The sequence below is a fragment of the Canis lupus genome, chromosome 34, assembly GCF_048164855.1.
Source record: "Canis lupus baileyi chromosome 34, mCanLup2.hap1, whole genome shotgun sequence".
Lineage (NCBI taxonomy): Eukaryota > Metazoa > Chordata > Mammalia > Carnivora > Canidae > Canis > Canis lupus.
The window spans coordinates 5,297,149-5,317,211 of record NC_132871.1 but is presented as its reverse complement, the minus strand read 5'-3'; the positions used below and the strand labels follow the sequence as shown (position 1 = coordinate 5,317,211).

Here is a 20,063-nt window from a genome sequence, read left to right as displayed (position 1 = left end):
CAAATTAATCTCTAGATTTAATACAATCCTAATCATAATCCTAACTAGGACTTTTAAAGAAAATTAACAATATAAATTAAATATTTATATCAAAATCCAAAGGACTAGAATAGCTAAAGCAATCCTGAAAAAAGAATAAAATTATAGTACTTAAACTACTTCCTTTCAAATTTTAGTATAAAGCTACAATAATCAAGACAGTGAGATACTGACATAAAGATAGATGTATAGGTTAATGGAGCAGAATAGAAACTTCAGAGACAAACTCATACTTTAATTGGCTTTGGCAAAGTTACCAAGATAATTTAATAGGAAAATGACTGTCTTTCCAAGAAAAGGTGATGGGAAAACTGACTATATGGGGGTGGGGGGAGGAATAAATACCAATCATTACCTCACATCGCACACAAGAAAGTCAGCTCAGGTAACTGTTCCTAAACATAAGAGCTAAAACTAAACTTCTACTTAAAAATTAAGAGAAAAATTTTGTGATATTGGGTGAGTCCCAAAACACAAACTATAAAAGAAAACAATTGGTAAAATAGATTTCATCAAGAGCAGAAACTTCTGGTCAACTAATATTCGATAAAGGAGGAAAGACTATCCATTGGAAGAAAGACAGTCTCTTCAATAAATGGTGCTGGGAAAATTGGACATCCACATGCAGAAGAATGAAACTAGACCACTCTCTTGCACCATACACAAAGATAAACTCAAAATGGATGAAAGATCTAAATGTGAGACAAGATTCCATCAAAATCCTAGAGAAGAACACAGGCAACACCCTTTTTGAACTCTGCCATAGTAACTTCTTGCAAGATACATCCACGAAGGCAAAAGAAACAAAAGCAAAAATGAACTATTGGGACTTCATCAAGATAAGAAGCTTTTGCACAGCAAAGGATACAGTCAACAAAACTAAAAGACAACCTACAGAATGGGAGAAGATATTTGCAAATGACATATCAGATAAAGGGCTAGTTTCCAAGATCTATAAAGAACTTATTAAACTCAACACCAAAGAAACAAACAATCCAATCATGAAATGGGCAAAAGACATGAACAGAAATCTCACAGAGGAAGACATAGACATGGCCAACATGCATATGAGAAAATGCTCTGCATCACTTGCCATCAGGGAAATACAAATCAAAACCACAATGAGATACCACCTCACACCAGCGAGAATGGGGCAAATTAACAAGGCAGGAAACAACAAATGTTGGAGGGGATGCGGAGAAAAGGGAACCCTCATACACTGTTGGTGGGAATGTGAACTGGTGCAGCCACTCTGGAAAACTGTGTGGAGGTTCCTCAAAGAGTTAAAAATAGACCTGCCCTACGACCCAGCAATTGCACTGTTGGGGATTTACCCCAAAGATATAGATGCAGTGAAACGCTGGGACACCTGCACCCCGATGTTTATAGCAGCAATGTCCCCAATAGCCAAACTGTGGAAGGAGCCTCGGTGTCCAATGAAAGATGAATGGATAAAGAAGATGTGGTTTATGTACACAATGGAATATTACTCAGCTATTAGAAATGACAAATACCCACCATTTGCCTCAACGTGGATGGAACTGGAGGGTATTATGCTGAGTGAAGTAAGTCAGTCAGAGAAGGACAAGCATTATATGTTCTCATTCATTTGGGGAATATAAATAATAGTGAAAGGGAATATAAGGGAAGGGAGAAGAAATGTGTGGGAAATATCAGAAAGGGAGACAGAACGTAAAGACTGCTAACTCTGGGAAACGAACTAGGGGTGGTAGAAGGGGAGAAGGGCGGGGGGTGGGAGTGAATGGGTGACGGGCACTGGGGGTTATTCTGTATGTTAGTAAATTGAACACCAATAAAAAATAAATTAAAAAAATAAAAAATAAAATAAAAAAAAAGAGCAGAAACTTCTGTTTCTTAAAAGACAGTTAATAAAACAAAAAGCTAGCCACAACTACAAAAAGTTTTATTCTGGAATCCACAAATCTAACTAACAGCTTTTGTCCAGACTGCATAAAGAATTCTTACAATTTTGTAATAATAAAAAATAATCAAAATTGGACAAAATATTTAAACAGGCACTTCACAAAAGAAAACATATGAATGGCTAATAAGCATATGAAAAGATTTTGAATGATCACTAGTCATTAGGAAAGCATAAATTAAAACCACAATGTGATACTACTACATACTCACCAGAATGGTTAAAATTGAAAAGGTTGAAATAACAAGTGTAACAAAAATACGGAGTAAGTGGAACTCTCACACATTGCTAGTAGAAATATAAAATCATACAGCCACTTTGGAAAGCTATATATCTGTTTCTTATAAAGCTGGATAAATATTAACCATGCAACCTAGTAATTTTACTCCTAGGTTTTACTCAAGGAAAATGAAGACATGTGTCCACACACAAGCTATATGCAAACGTCACAGAAGTATTATTCATAATAGCTAAAAAGTGGAAGCAATCCAAATGTCTGTCAACTTCTGGATGGATAAGAAAAGTTTCTTATACACATAGCATGACATACTACACACCAATAAAAAATAATCAAATATGAATACATGCAACATGGATGAATTTAAAAACATTTGCTTATTAGTAAAAGAAGTAAAATCAGGAGACTACGTACTGCATAATTCCATTTACATAAGGTTCTAGAAAATGAAAAATGGTAAGAACAGAAAGCAGATCTGATTTTACCTGTGGCCAGGGTGGAGAGAGAACAAGTTTGTTGGCCCTGTTCAAGTGTAACAAGACACAAGGAAATTTTTTAGGTTGAGAGAACTATTGGTACATCTTGATGTCATGGTGATTTCATAATTGGAGACATTACAAAATCTCAACAAACTATACACTTAAAATTGGTGGAATTTATAAGTAAACAAAACAGAGGAAAGAGTCTCTATACTAAGGCAAATATCACTATATTGTGTCACAGGTCCCAGTCATGGCCTCTCTTCTCCACAAGGAAGTGCCATTTATACATACCAGGAATAAAAAGGCAGGGACCCCCCCATCCATTCTCTACACAATTTAAATGGGTCTTACAAGACTCTTACAAGACCTTACCCACTTATACTTTTTTTCCCCCAAAGATTCTGAATGTGAGGACTGTGTCACAGTAATAATTCTCTCAATACCTAATTTTCAATGTTCAGTTTAACTCAATTCTCCACATATCATTGAACAGTTAGTTACTCTCTGTCTGGGGTTATTATAGGAATAGCTATTTAACAATTAACAAGAAGACAGTCCTTCTTTCTGGAAACTTAAAAGTTTAGTGAAAGAGAAAAGTATCCACAAAACAGCAAGCAGGAAATATAGATAGATATATTCACGAAGTGAAGAGAGTTTCTATTGTGTTATAAAGCACTTAGAATAAGAGGTTTTTGCACATGGCACATTAGGCTCAACCCAGTGGAAGGTGACATTTGACTGCACATTTTTATAGAGATACTATGACTATTTTGATATAGCGATTTGTTTTTCATGAATTACCTTGTCTGATTTCCAAGTGATTTTTGTTCTTGAGTGCTGCATGTAGGTGGAATAACATTTCAGTTAAAATTATATATACACTTATCTAAAAAACAGAAGGTAGGCAAATGACAATCTTCACAATTTAGTGAACTAAATTTTCTAAGCGGTTTCATGGAAATCAACTTGCTTTCTAGACCAATACATTTAGATTCAGAGCAAAAATATTCTCTAAAACCACCAGCTATAATCCACAGTCATGGGGTTTGGAACAATGATAAAAATTATAATGAAGAAATGCCTTTCAGTAATTATTCACTGAAGAAAAGAGATAACATGCCACAAAGGTAATACATGTCAGGCAGATGAGAAAACATGAGCAAGAAACTTTGCCTAAGCTTACAGAAATGACCTCATCTAGTCCCACAACCATCAGAAGTCCCCAGAACTCTTAATTCCACAGTATAATTATTGGCTGTTATCCAGGAAGAATAACTGAAATAAAACAAAAGAAAGAGCTCCCTTTAATCTGAATCGTGACTTTTCAGATCTGGACTAAAATGAGACTAGCCTTTGAGTATAGGATAGAAAAGTGTTTTCTTCTCCAAGATATGCCAACCTAATTCTTGATACACATGAAGATGTTATGTACTGTTCCCTACTAAGTTGTACTGTACTCTGAGAAAAGAACTTTTTAAGTTGCCATTTGCTTCTTTTTTAAGAATACTTTTTTTGTTGAAAATTTTTTTTTCAACAGGAAAGAAATTATCACACTGTTCAGTGTTCCAACTCTTTAGTGAATATCAATAAGAAAGTCAATGGCTCAGCAATGTGATTGCAAAAAGAGTTTCATGAGACACTCTTCTCAAACTTATCTTAAAATCTATTTTAGAACTTAGAAAGACTTCTTTAATATAAAAACTCATCTTTAGTATCCAGATCTATAAGCTTCCTCAATACAAGCAATTGATTAATGCATTAATATTGTGTACCTATTTTGTGCAAAGTGATAAATAAGAATATAGACATATATTTACTTGGATCTATATATTTTACTATCATGAAAATTTTATTCCTTCACTTTGCTTAGGAGAGGCTCTTTCCTGAATGGGGAAAAATGTCTTTGTAAACATTTCTATCAAAAAAAAGGACCAATAGGAATGTTTCACATCATGTACACAGCAAGGTAACTTATTCAATTCTCTAAAGGTTGGAAAAGTAATTTGCTGAAGGAGCCAAATGTTGCCCTAGACACGATAGTGCCCAGACTTTGGGGTCCAACAAAATGCACTAGAATTGAATTTTTATTCCATTCATAATTAATCATTTGATCTTAAGCAAGCTACTTAACTTTCTGAATCCTGGCCTTATTATTTATAAAATGTACATCCTCTTTTGAAGGATCTTATGAAAATTCAATGAGATTATTATGAAGCACAACGCAGTTGCTTCATTAGGTTAGTTCTTTTGGTGACATAGGAAGGATGTATAAAGTTACTGCTTTTCTTCAATAAGACAGAAAAAGGAAATTATAGAATATGAGAACAATTACATATACATAAAGCATAATGAGATTCTTTGGTTTGCTTATTATTAAAAAAAAAAAAATGGAAGAGGATGACCAGGAATTGCCCAAAGTGATGCTATTTTGTCTTATTTACATGAAGACAACATGGAATTCCAAGAGAAAAATAAAAGACAGTGATGTGGACAACTGGGTTCAGGCATACAGAAATAGATTCCCTCATAAAGGGGAAGATATGTACCTTTGCAATTTCTCCCAACTAGAAATGGACAATATCTTATAGAAAAAGGTCAGTATTGCTGGCTATCACTCTGGAGTACTCTTAAAACAGCCCTTGGATGGCTTCTTCTCCAGCCCCAAGGACTTGTCTATAGCTTCTCAGAAAGGAAACTAAAAGCTTAGATTTTTTAAGAAGCTAAAAGAGGGTTGTCTCGCTGACTCAGTTAGTAGAGCATGTGACTCTTGATCTTGGGATTGGAGCCCTACATCGAGTGTAGAGATTATTTAAGAAAGAAATCTTAAAAAAGAAGAAGAAGAAGAAGCCAAATGAGAATATAGAACTTTCTCCTACTTCAATAAGCATGACAATTGGTTCCAGGAATGGAATGACTTCCACATCATCAATGCCAAGGTGACATCCCAGAAAAAAGATCAAGATAAGCAGCAACAAATGTAGATGGAGGCCACTAGGTGTCTGAACCTTGATTAGTACCACTGAGCAAGACAAGACAGGGCAGGAGAACATGTAAACTGAGACGGGATTTGTAAACCAAGAAACTCCAAAGGGCTGGAAATTGGGGTCAGGCTATATTGTTTTATCATTTCCATGATAACTTTGATATTTTGTATTACCAACACATCCTAGGAAAGCTAAAGTTACATGTTTTTTGTGGCTGAAATCATTTTATATCCTTTAGAAAAAAAATACTGGCTAGTCACTTTTTCTTCTATTATTTTACAAGTACCACAAAATGCTTTCCCAAATGTACTAGATCCTTTTCTTAACTTAATGAAGTTAGGGTAAAATTCCATTTTGTTTAACTTACTAAAAGTGTTTTATGAGCTTCCTCAGACTATATATTTAGTAAAGAGTATTATGAATGGAAGTAACGCTTTTTTAAATCCTTAAATGTTTGCTTCCTAAAATGTTATATAATAATATTTCTGTTAATTCAGTTTTAACAGTGTTAATTCACTTTAGATAACACGTAAAAGTACTAAAGAGGTAGGATGCTCTACCTCTTGGTGTATTTAAGGTCGCAAGATAAAAGAACCAATTTTCTTATTTTGTCATCAAAAGAGCACAGTAAAAGTTAAATTTCATTCATGAGCTCAATAGAAACACTAATATTGAATAGGCTATTCTAATATTGTGACAAATTTTCTTTTAAAGGCAAAATATTGGACAACAAACGTGTAAGTTCTATATCTACAGGTTGATGAACTATTAATTAGCATGAATTATATTTGTTACAATTAGTGTTACCCATTTTAAGGCTGCATTCATAAGGTGCACATTATTTTGACTAATACGTAGCACACTGTTATGCTGACTAGGGCATCTTATTTTACTAAGTTTCAAAGTTAACCCTAATTTAATAAAACTAATTCAGAATATTGCAATGTAGCAAAGGTGAAATCAAACACCAGAACTGAGTAGCTTATATTTTTCTAATTTTTAGCGATCCAATTATTTCAAAAGAGACGTGGGCCAACTTACCAAAAGAATGAAGATCTAGGATCAGAATATTTTAACATGAAAATGAGAATGTCAATAATAAAAATGATCAAGAAGTAGGGATTACATAGGGAAGTTTCAATTCTTAATATGGCTAAAGCTTTGTGAACAAAACATAGCTCTAAGCTTCCAGCTGAGGTAAAGAGGGAGATATTATGCATTTTACACAACTCATTTCATCTCATAAAAGGAGATACATATTTAAATTCTGTTAGGAATTTGTCACATGGGTTATTATATAAAGACAGCAAAGAACAAAATAAATGGCATAATAATACAAAGGCATGAATCTATTTCCATCACTTTAAAAGAACATCAATAAAAAGCCAATCATAGAATGTTGAGGTTCTTTAGTAGTAATTGCACTTCAGGATAATTCAAACCGATTCATATGTGTAGCTTTCTGATAATCTGACACATGCTGAGGATTGAGGATAAAAAATGTAGAGCGGTTAGCATTTCTCCGATTGTAATTTTTATTATATCCACTAGCATTTATTGATTATAATAGCTGTCATTAATTGACTGCTGGGCACCAGTGACAGTGCCAGCTGCTTTAAATATGTGACAATTTAATTCTCATAAAATCCATTTTCCTCCAGACAGTTGAGAAAATAAGACTCAAAAGGGTGAAGGGATATACCTTGAGTCACAGTAAATAGTGAAATTGAGATACGAATCCCAATGTTTTTCATTTCAAAGACCATTCAACCCACATCATCCTGCCTCCCCATCTGGTAATTGCCACATTCTAGAAGACAGTGCACAGGGCTGAACATTAACTAACACTTGCTTAAAACTTTATGGGCATTTCAAACATGTAGTTTCATTTCACAGAACTACTCCTAGAAGTAGAGAGCACTATTAGAGTAATGTCCAATTTACAGATAAGAGAATCATAGCCCCATAAAGCCCAAGGTTGCATATTTACTGTGAAATGAATAAAGACTTATTCAAGACTTAGAAATCCAAAGCCCGTCCATGCTTTTGACAGAAGCTATACGGCATAGTTCAAACTCCAGTCACAAAAAAATCATCCAGTCAATGCACGGGTCCTCTGTGGTGAAGTAAAGTCTCTCTTCTCTAAGTACCAGGTACACAGAAGGAAAAGATGAGGTTTTGTTGCAGAAGCCATGGAGCTTGACTCATATTCTTGCCATGACAAAGGACAGCTTCCCTTCAACATGGAGGAGGACTAAAGAACACCTGCAAGCAGGGTTGAAATTAATCTCAAAAAGAAGCTGTTCAAACCAATATAAGTGAAGCCTAAAAATAATTCTTTACTAAATTCCTGTTTCTTTTGACTACTAGAAAATAAAACAAACAACTTTAAAGAGAAATTTCCTTGTTGGTCTATACTTGCTACAATTCGCAAAACATCAAGGGCATTTTATAAATTCTGGACAATCTTGTTCAATTCATTAATGAAACAAATATCCATTGGGTACTACTACGAGTCAAGCACTGGGTTAATTACTCTCCTTTCACACACACACAAAAAAAAAAACAAGTTCTTTCTAATTATGACAGATTGGCAGTAGATGCCTGGAGCAGTACAGATCATGCCCAGCCTCAGTGGGAAAGGGTGATAGGACAGATTAACGACGTCTGATATGTGGTGAGAAAGAGAATGTCTCTGTGCATGCGACATGTATACAACTCCCATTTCAGGGGCATTCCTGTGTGTCCTGTTATTACCCCAAGTCATTTATCTCTGCAAATTCCTTTTTCTCAAAGCCAAGTGAAAATGGGAAAATCACAACACAGGTCCAAATATGGTACCTGGACTCATTATGTCTGTATGCAATTGCTAGTGCATTTGTCGCACTGTTTGTGGAAAAATTAGTGCAATTCCTCGGCCTTTTCTTAGCTTGGAAAAGTTGGCCTTTTCCTACATAACGTCTCATGTCTTGGTTCTCATGTAGAGGCTACTAAAGCAAACACATCACATCTCTTCTCCTACAAGAAATAAAGGAGCCATGAATTTAGCTTAGCACTTTTCAAAAGTTATTGGCCCCGGGTCTGGCCTTTGCCAACTTGACTACCACAACATTTTCTTGTTCAAACTAAAATTACAGGGATCCCTGGGTGGCGCAGCGGTTTGGCGCCTGCCTTTGGCCCAGGGCGCGATCCCCGCAGACCCGGGGTTGAGTCCCACGTCGGGCTCCCGGTGCATGGAGCCTGCTTCTCCCTCTGCCTGTGTCTCTGCCTCTCTCTCTCTCTCTCTCTCTCTCTCTCTCTGTGACTATCATAAATAAATAAAAATTTTAAAAAAATCAAACTAAAATTACAATGTCACAATGTCTGATAAACGACTCCTTTCCTGTTGTGTTATTTTATAACAGGGAATATGTGCCATCTTACTCCAAAACACAGCGGTTTTGACTGATGAGGCTTCCTTTAACTTGAAGTTACTGAATCCACACATATGTATTACTTCCTACTGATGCCTTTTAGTTAGGAAAGAGGATGAAAAATGAAAGCCTTAAGTACTTCAAACTCAAAAAGATGTCAGTGTTAATTCTAGTAAAGGATAATCCTTTCAGATCATGTTTACAGGATAGTCTATAGAGGAAGTGTTAGAATTTTCTTAGACAAATTCAAAGCATGAAGGGTGAACATCACTTTTGTAAAAAAAAAAAAAAAATCAGCAATTGTAGGCAATTTAAAGGATGCACGAAAGCCATATTCCTGTCTTTACATTACTCCTACTTGAACATTCATCCAAAAGGTAGTTATGTTGACAGCTTACCACGCTAGCAATCATAACAATTCTTAGATAAATTTGGGCTTTACAAGTAATATTGAAATGTGAAAGCTCTAATTCAACCTCTAATTGACAGAATCATTAGTGTCAAATTTGCAGATGTAATTTTACACTTTTATACATAAAAAGGAACAAGAAGGAAGGAAGGAAGGAAGGAAGGAAGGAAGGAAGGAAGGAAGGAAGGAAGGAAAGAAAGAAAGAAAGAAAGAAAGAAAGAAAGAAAGAAAGAAAGAAAGAAAGAAAGAAAGAAAGAAACAAGCAGACAGGCTGACTTAGGACATATGACTGATTTAGATCTGTCCTCAAAGGATGAAGTGTACATCCTGGCACAACTTTACAGACTGGCACAACACTAGAGACTGAAAAGAATACAAAGAAAAGATAAATATACGTTGCATTTCAGTGTTTATCATACTTTGAATTTTTAAATAAATATTCATTGCACACATAATAAGCTATAAATCACGTATGCTAGAAATAATCATTGTTGATATATATATATATAATACTTTGCAGCATTCTTTCTTGTTTGTATTTATTACACTATCAGAGGTCCTTGAAATAAGCTTTTATCACAGAAGTCTTTTTTTTTTTTAAAGATTTTATTTATTCATTCATGAGAGACACAGAGAGAAAGAGGCAGAGACACAGGCAGAGGGAGAAGCAGGCTCCATGCAGGGAGCCTGATGTGGGACTCGATCCCGGGCCTCCAGGATCATGCCCCGGGCTGAAGGCAGGCACTAAACCGCTGAGCCACGTCTTTTGATTCCTTTATGTACATAGGGAAGAAAGGCAATGTAACCTTCTATATAAAATTAACAGTGTTGCCTAAATATGAATTCTGTCCTATTGTCATTGGTAAGCTGGCTAAAATGATTCTATTACATCTGTTTCATACAGAGAACATAACTTCTTAAAAAGCATAGTATAAATTATTTTTCCCTCTCAGTTACAAGGAACTATTGCAATTAAACATTCAGCACCATTATGCTGAAGAATAATAACTAGAAAACAAAAAAAGACCTTTACTGGCTTGACCATCAATAGCATTTACATGTATGACAGCTAAGGCAAAGAAAAGTTCATCAAAAAACTAATAACTTTCCATCAAAGAGAATCTAATATCATATCCACACACACATCCCTACTGCAATAGCAAAAATCGACTATAACGTGTGAGGTCGAGCAATAGTTATTCTATTCAACACATAAGACAGAATGGTGCCAGTTGCTGCACCTTGAAGCTGCACATGGCAATTCAAGTCCATAGCCCGAGAGCAAAAGCAAAAGACCTATTAGAGCTAGCCACCTTCATGTAGGGCCTCCTGAAAAAGAGTCGGTTAGCAGAACCAGAAATACTTTCTCTTGCGCGTGCAAGCCCACACACATTTCCTAATATAAAAAGATGGTTGATGGAAAGAAGGAAGTCACTTTTTAGGGAAATCTGTATTCATGGAGAGGATATGCCTTCTTTTCTTTCCCTGATACAGCCATCACCTGTACTTTGCAGTAACTTGGGGACAATTGGCCTGTCCTGTCCTTTCCCCAAGATTCAACATCAGAGCATTTGATGTCAGTTAGGAAGATGGGGTGAGCAGTTGCTTAAGTAGAAACAGTCATTCCTTCTAACTTTTGCCCTTGGAGTTGAGGGAAAATACTTTTAAACTGAATATAAGACTAACAATTTTAAATACACAAGATCACATCTTAAAAAACACAAAGATATTAATTCAATCACCAGAGTGACTGAGAAATTTTGAATGAGGCTAATATTTTGTGAAGGGGCCATAACCTTGAGTGAAAAAAGAGGTGTTAATAATATAATCAGAGACAATAATAGAATAAAATGTTCTGTTTAGACCTCAAGAAATACATGTTCCTTTATTACTAAAATTATAATAATAAATAATAATATCATGGCCTCTCATATGTTTAGATATATATGTACATCTATCCATCTAAACTTTTTCCACTAGAATATAAGATCCATGAAAGCCAAAATTTGTGTGTTTACAGATTCAAATGTCTTTTTACGTGTGTTACTGTTTATATTCTCAGCATCTAGTGCAGTATCTGGCATGTAGTAGGTAGTCAGTAAATATCTATTGGATTAATTGGATACATAAATATAACCACCATTTGTTCAAATGCTCAGTAATTGTCAAAGTAGTTTTTTAAGCACTTGTCATATGCTGTTTTATTTATTGCTTGTAAAAAATGCTGTTATCATTTAATAGATAATAGATAGCCCCATTTAATAGATAAGGAAACGAAGACCAGGGATAAATTATCTTTTCTTGGCCACTCAGTTCCATCAAGGGGTAGCATGCTTCACACTCAGGTCCATCTGATCCTAAAGTCAATGCTCTTAGACACCAAATGGATCCCTCTGGCCAGGAGTATGTGATTTTTTTCGTTCTGATTCACCCTCACTTCCCAGAGCACACATTGGGGCCATGTGCTACCTGCTGTGGGGGCAAGATCTAAAAGTATAGAGAAGGGATTGGATCAATGTGAGTGCTTTTCCGTGACTTCTCCCACATACTCACATCTCCTGTGTTTTAGGATCCCCCTCAGACACTAGCTATTTCCACAATCTGTGGTGCTTGCTTTGAGTCAGGCCCTTCCTTTGCAAGGATGAAAATTTCTGTACCATAAATTCTTCTATGTTTCTCCACAATGATCAAATAAGCGTTTAACCATTTTGAGTTAGTGAAAATTCTTTCCTTTTTTTCTATAGTTAGAATGAAACATTTTCAGCATTTGGGAGGTGTTTTCCTTTTTTTTTTTTTTTTTTCACTCTTTGGCATTTAGAAGGTTTCTTTTTTATCTAGTTCATTTCAGATTTGAGAGTCAAATATTAGAGCTACCAAAACAAAATGGACTCCATCAGGATGCTAGTGAGCTCCTCACAAATGTGAGGTATTTAAGCAGAAGTTGGATGATAGAGATGCTCAATTAGGCATTCCTATCTCAGCTACAGAACTAGAGATGTAAGATCTTTCGATCCTGAGGCCCCCTAAAATCCAAGAAATAGTCTCTGTCTTGCTTGCCTTCACTACCTATTCACAAGAAAGTAGAATTTACACACAGTTACTACATTTTCTTATTAACACTCTACACCATTAACTACAACTTCCAGTCTGGCAAAACCAACAAGGTACAATGACAAAATAGTCACTCTACTAACTGCAGAAAGCTAAAAGTATAGATTTAAAAAATAAACCCCTTAGGGTTTATAAAATTCACATAACTTTTAGGTCAATATCTGCTCTTTAGTCTGCTATAAGATCAAACCATAGATCAGTACTGAGGAGAGCTTTTAATTCCAAAGAACTTTATCTCAATTTGACCAATCTAATCTAATTGTAAAAAAAAAAAAAAAAAAAAAAAGTTTAAATAGTTTAAATGTAGGTTTTTAAAGTTACCATTTTCATTTATTGGAAAAAATAAAGCTCACATGTTTCATCAAAATGTTTCATCAAATCCAAAATGTTGGGGATTTCTGGCTATGGAGTAGTAAAAAAATTAAAAATATTCTTCACATGGTGCAGCTACTGTAGGAAAGAGTATGGAGGTTCCTCAAAAAGTTAAAAAATAGAACTATCAAAAAAAAAAAATAGAACTATCCTACATTCCAGCAATCATACTACTGGGTATTTACCCCCCAAAATACAAAAACACTAACTCAAAAGAATATATGCATCTCTATATTTATAGCAGCATTATTTACAATATTCAAGATATGGAAGCAGCCCAAGTCTCCAGTGATTGATGAATAGATAAAGAAGTGATATATATAAAATGGAATGTAAGGGCAACTGGGTGGCTCAGTGGTTGAGGGTCTCCCTTTGGCTCAGGTCATGATCCTGGGGTCCTGAGATCAAGTCCCACATCAGGCTCCCTGCTGCTTCTCCCTCTCCCTATGTCTCTCTCTCTCTCTCTCTCTGTCTCTCATGAATAAATAAAATCTTAAAAAAAATAAAATAAAAATAAAATAAAATGGATTCCTACTCAGCCAATAAAAGGAAGGAGATCTTGCCATTTGCAACAACATGGATGGAGCTACAGAGTATAATGCTAAGATAAATAAGACAGCCAGAGGAAGACAAATACCATATGACTTCACTTATATGTGAGATTTAAGAAGCAGAACCACCAGCAGAAGGAGAGAAAGAAAGAGAGAGAGAGAAAGAGAGTCAAACCAAGAAACAAACTCTTAACTATAGAGAACAAACTAATGGTTACCAGAGGGTAGGTGAATGGGAGGGATGGGTTAAATAGATAATGGGATCAAGGAATGCACTTGTAATAAGCACTGGGTGACATATGGAATTGCTGAATCACTATGTTATACACCTGAATGTTATCTACACCGTATTATCTAACTGGAATTAAAATAGAAACTTGAAACAATATTCTCCATCAAAAAGCAGTGATACAACCCGACAAAAATGATCAAAAACACTCTTAGGGCTCCAGACATTAACTAAAGGCAAACTACAAATTGAAAAGCATATATTGACCAGATACTACTAAACCTCAGTTAGCAATGGAAATCTATGGTATTCTGACCTGGAGCTACTACCCCCATCTGCCATTTCAGCTAGGTCAAAATGATAGTTTTACCACAGTGAGTCTGGCCTTTGAAACCAGGAACTTCACTGCTAGAAGTGGCTGACTTGATCTGGAGCAGAGTATAGAGGTCAGAAAGCATATGACATGGACAAAATAAACAGGAAAATGACAGATGTAAATCTGACCAGATCAATAATTACAATCAATGGATTTGATTAGACATTCCAATCAAAAGCTAGAGATTGTTGGACTGAACAAAAAGGCAAGACCCAACCATATATGTCTATAAGAGACACACTATAATACAAAGATATAAATAGTTTGAAAATAAGAGGATAGGAAAAGAAGCCATACTATCTTAAGAGAGCTAAAGTGGCCATATTAATGTCATATAAAATAAACCTTTAGACAATAAATGTAACTATAGACAAAGAAGAACAATAATAATGATAAAAGGGTCAATACAACTGGAAGATGTAACTATTATAAACGTATACCTACCTACCAGAGGTCCCACAAATCTGAAGCAAAAAATGACCAAACTGAAAGATGAAATGGAAAATTAAGCAATTATAGTTGTAGATTTCAGTACTGCACTTTCAATGATTGATAAACTGGACAGAAAATATACAGAGATACAGAAGACTTCAACAACACAATCAATCAATTAGACCTGATATTTAGAGAATATTCTGACAACAACAGGTTATACATTCTTTTGAAGTGCACAAATAATATTCTCCAAAATTGACTACTTGTTAACCCATAATTCTCAATAAATTTAAAATGATTGGAATCATTCAAGTATGGTCTCCCACCAACCACAACTATATTAAATTAGAAATTAACAACAGAAATTAGAAAAATCCACAAATACAGAAAATAATATACTCTAAATAAGTCATGGATAGATATAACTATACTAGAAGTCAGGGCATATTTTGAACTTTATAAAAATGAAAATACGACACATCAAAGAGTATCAGAGGCACCTAGAGCATTGTTTAAAAGTAAATATATAGCTTTTAATTCTACTATCAAAAAAAAAAAAAAAGGAAAGATTTCAAATAAATAGTCCAAGCTTCCACTATAACAGGCTAGAAAAGAAAAAGCAACCTATATCCTAAGCAAGCACAGGAAGATTAAAGATTCAGAAATCAGTGATACAGATAACATAAAACTATAAGAACATCAATGAAACCAAAAATTCACTCTTTAAAAATATCAACAATAAAATAATGAAAGCATAGACAATACTGTCAACACTTCAGAAATTAAAGGATTGCAGAGGAATATTTTTAACAACTCTACGCCAAAAAATTAGATAACATGGGTAAAATGGACAAATTCATAGAAAGATATTAATAGCTAGAACTGACTAATGAAGAAATAGAAATTCTGAAAAGATCTATAACAAGTAAAGAAATTACATGAGTAATTAAAAATCTTCCCACAGAGGAAAACTCAGGTCCAGATGGCTTCCCTGATAAATTCTGTAATTTTTTGGCAAAAAAGAAATAATACTAAATCTACCAAAACTCTTTCATCAAATAGAGGCTAGAGGAACACTTCCCAACTCATTTCATAATGTCAAACTCAGGCAAAGCATCACAAGAAAAGAAAATTACAAAACAATATCCTTCATGAACATTTATTTAAAAAAAAAAAAAACCGTAACAAAATAGCAGCAAACCAAACCAAACCCAACAATATATAAAAGGATTATACATAATGCCCAAGTCTGGCTTATCCTAGGAATAAAAAGACAAAAGTATATCATCAACCCAATAGTTGCAGAGAAATTTTCACAAAACCTGATACATATTGATGACTAAAAAAATTTTAACAAACAAGAAATAAAAAGGAACGTCATTAACTTAAAGGGCATCTAAGAGAAATAGTTAAGGCCTCTACCTAAGATAGAACTAAACAAGGACATCTGCATATCATTCCTATTTACCATCATAGTGGAGGATCTAGCAAGTATAAGCATATAAATCAGAAAGTTAGAAGTAAAACTGCCTTTATGGACAGCCTACTCATGTATGTATAAAATTCTAAAAAAATCTGTAAGAGAAAAATTTGCCAGAAGGTAATAAATGAGTTTTAGCCAGTTTGGGGGATATATGATCAATATAAAAATTTCAATTGTATTTTTTTAAGTTTTATTTATCTTTTATTGTAACTTTCCATTTCTAATTGTTCTACATTTTGTAATACAAATTCTTTTTTCTAATTTTATTGATATATAATCAACATAGAGTACTGCATAAGCTTAAGGTGTACAACATAGTAACTTCATGTACATGTATTATGAAATGATTACACCATAAGTTTAGTTAACATTCAACTGTATTTCTTTATAACAGCAACTAACAATTTGAAATAAAATATAAAACTAACTTCCATTGAAAAAAAAGAACAAAAAAAAAAAAAAAGAAAAGAAAGAACAAAATACTCAGGAATAAATTTAATAAAATGAGTATAAGACTTATACATTGATAATTATAAAAATATTACTAAGAGAAATTAAAGAAGATTAAAATAAATGGGACTTTCCATGTTCATGAGCTGATGACTTGATATTGTAACATGGTAATTACTTGGATGGATCTACAGCTTCAATAATATCCCTATCAAAAATCCCACCAGGCTTTTTTGGTCACAATTGGAAAACTGATTCTAAAATTAATATGGAATTACAAAGAATATAGAATAGCCAAAACATTTTTTTAAAAAAAAGATCAAAGTTGAAAGATTTACACCATGTGATTTTGAACTTAACTCTAAAGCTATAGTAATCAAGATAGTTGATATTATTATAAATTGACATATGGTATAAAAAGCATAGAATTCAAAGGCCAGAAATAAATCCTTATATTTTTAACAATTTATTTTTAATAAAGGTACCAGGTGGGCTTTTCAATAAATGTTGCCTGGTCATTTGGTTATCCATATGCAAAAACATGAACTGAGATGCTTATTTCAACCCACATACAGAAATTTACTTAGAGTGATAGACCTAAATGTAAAGATGAAAACTACAAAAACTTCTGGTAGAAAATGAGCAAATCCTGTGACTTTATATTAGGCAAAATTTTCTTAGGACACTAAAATGATAAATTGGAATTCCATAAAATTAGAAAATTGGCTCTTCAAAAGACACCATTAAGAAAATGAAAGATAAGCAACAGAGAAAAAAAGTATTTGTAGGTCATAACTCTGATAAATAACTTGTAACCAGAATCTATAAAGAACTCTTAAAATTTAAAATAAGAAGTTAAACCTTTTTAAAAATAGGCAAAAGACTTGAATAGACATTCTATCAAAGAAGCTATACAAATGACTAATAAGCACATAAAAAGATGTTCACCATCATCAGTCCTTAGAGAAATGCAAATTAATACCACAATGAAATACAATTACACTCCCACCAGAGTAATTCTAATCAAAAACACTGCCGTACCAGGTGCTAGAGAAAATGTGGAGAGGCTTTAACTCTTAAACGCTGCTGGTGGGAATTTCATACAGCCACTTTGGAAGTTTCGCAGTTTATTAAAGGATTAAAAGTAGACTTAACATTGGATCTAACAATTGCAAGAGAATCAAAAACTCATGTTTGCACCAAGTCTTGTTCAGGGATGTTACAGCAACATCATTTGTGATAGCCAAACCTGTCCATCAATTGGTGGATGAATAAACAAAATGTGGCATATCCATAAAATTAAATGCTATTCAGCAAGAAAAAGGAATGGACTTTTGATATCCACTATAAAAATATTAAAGACTGTATATTGCATGATTCCATTTACACGACATTTCAAAAAAAGAGTAAATCTATAGAGAGAAAATAAAGCAACCTTTGCCTGGGGCTGGGAGTAGGTGGGAGTGGAGAATGACCCCAAACTGACCAAGGAAATTTTTTTGAAGCAATGGAAATGTTTTAGAACTGGATCATGGTGAGGGCTGCATAATACTATAAATTTGCTTTAAAAATCATTGAATTGTATACTTAAAATGGATGAGTTTTATGATATGTAAATTATACCTAAATAAGACTGTTCAAAGCTATCTGTATTAAACCAAAAAAGTTTATTTGAAGCTGACTTCTTAAGAAAGTTTATAATGAAAAGATTCTGTATCAGAAAGTCTCATGAATAATATGCTCAAAGGGGTTTCCCAAAATTAACATCAGAAAAGATATCAATTATTCAATTCATATGTCAAGATCTGAATACACTACTATTTGTATTTGTCATTTCTCATAAGTAAATGTTTTACTTGTTTTTTATGTCTTCCATAAGTTTATGGAAACAGTTTTATAGGGAGATACAAGTAGGGAACCAAATTTGGTTTTGGAAATGTTAAGTCTGAACAAGAGATATTGGGTAGAATATGGGTTTTAAAGTCTGATGAGGTCAGGTTTGGGGACATACATTTGGCAGCAATCAGTAATAGACTGTTACACCATGACACTGGATGTTATCGATAGAATGGAATCATAGAGAAGACAACTAAGCTGAGAACTGAATCCAAGGGTACCCCAAAATTCAAATACTGGAAAATGATGAGAAATCCAGCAAAGAAAACCGAGAGAGTGTTTTTCTAGGAGCAGTGAAGAGTGTTTCAAATAGGAACATTAAACCAAATGTAATACATGCTAATGGACCAAGAGATTTGAAGACTGAGCATAAACAGTTGATTTAGTGATATGGAGGCCACTAATGATTTTTAACAAGAGCAGTTTTATTGGAAAAGGGAGATATAAAAAATTATTATTGGATTCAAGAACAAGTGGAAGGAGAGCAAGTGCAAACAATATATGTAGCCAACTCTTTTGAGGAGTTTTACCATAAGGGGAAATTTGACTTACAGGGAGGATGACATAAGTTTAAAAGAGTTTTATTTATTTAAGTTGGAAATACTATGATACACTTCTATGCTGATCAGAATGATACAGCTGAAAAGAAGTAAAATGCAAGCTACAGCAGGCTTAATTGTAGGAATATATTGTTGAGTGGCATACTTTAAAGCACAAGTAGGGAGGTGGCCTTAGGAACCCTGACCATTCATTCACTGTAACAGAAGGGAAGGCAAAGTATGGGTGTGGAGAAACCTGTGGGGTTGTAGACATGGATGGGGAAGGCTCTTGTGAGGGGTCCCTCTGCTCAATGAAGTAGGAAGCAAGAGGAAAGGAAGCATTTGAGGCTTGGGGAGACAGGAGAGGCCTCTAGAATAGCCATTCATGGTTGTAGGAAATGCAGTGGGTTTGTGCACAACAGGGTGAACCTGAGGTTCCTAGTCATGCATTTAAAGTAAAAGCAGTCAGCACAGGGGTGCGGGTTTCTCCAGACACATTCAGCTCACATGAGTTCAGGCATGAAATGATCTGAGAGCATGTTTTAACCAGGAGTAGGAATTTTCTGGAAATATATACATGAGAGGAACAAAGGCGTTAATAAGAATACAAGCAAGGGGTATAATAACGGACCATTGTATCTGAAGCATGTTGTGGGAATATGAGCACCTGAAGGGAACAAAGGGAAATGAGAGAGACAGTGTAAAGGGATAATAAGTTGGAGGTACCAGTAGGATGGAAAAAGTCCCGGAGGTGAGGTGCTAGAAGGAATGGACTTGAAAAAACAAAAACAAAAACAAAAACAAAAACAAAACAAAAACAAAAACAAAAACAAAAACAAAAAGCAGGTGACTGGAAATTTGGTCACTCAGAATTTAGATTTACCCCAGCAAACTTTCTGGAAATCTATCCAAAGGACAAATATAGATTATGAGAAACATGTTTCCTAGTGTTATCAATATGACCACCATAAATTAGAAACAACATAATTATTCAGTGATAGAAACACTGAGGTAAACTCCATGTTACCATGTAAAACATAATATATAAAGAAAATAGAGCAGCAATTAATAAAATGTAACAAAACAAAGAAGTCAGATACCAAGTTGTACGCAC

The 20,063-nt window shown here is 34.2% G+C and overlaps 1 protein-coding gene and 2 long non-coding RNA genes across 7 annotated transcripts in view; 1 reads left to right on the top strand and 2 right to left on the bottom strand.

Annotated features, from left to right (window-relative positions):
* The window catches only part of PDE1A (phosphodiesterase 1A), a 335,038-nt gene that overhangs the window by 276,614 nt on the left and 38,361 nt on the right, over positions 1-20,063 (bottom strand). The window lies entirely within an intron of this gene.
* Positions 2,705-6,079, bottom strand: LOC140624136 (uncharacterized). The gene is made up of 3 exons (XR_012023663.1): positions 5,248-6,079; positions 3,503-3,538; positions 2,705-2,741 (listed from the first exon to the last, which is right to left on the bottom strand). It is a non-coding gene; the product is annotated as an uncharacterized lncRNA (long non-coding RNA).
* Positions 5,614-8,084, top strand: LOC140624135 (uncharacterized). Its single transcript, XR_012023662.1, has 3 exons — positions 5,614-5,805; positions 6,400-6,422; positions 7,833-8,084. It is a non-coding gene; the product is annotated as an uncharacterized lncRNA (long non-coding RNA).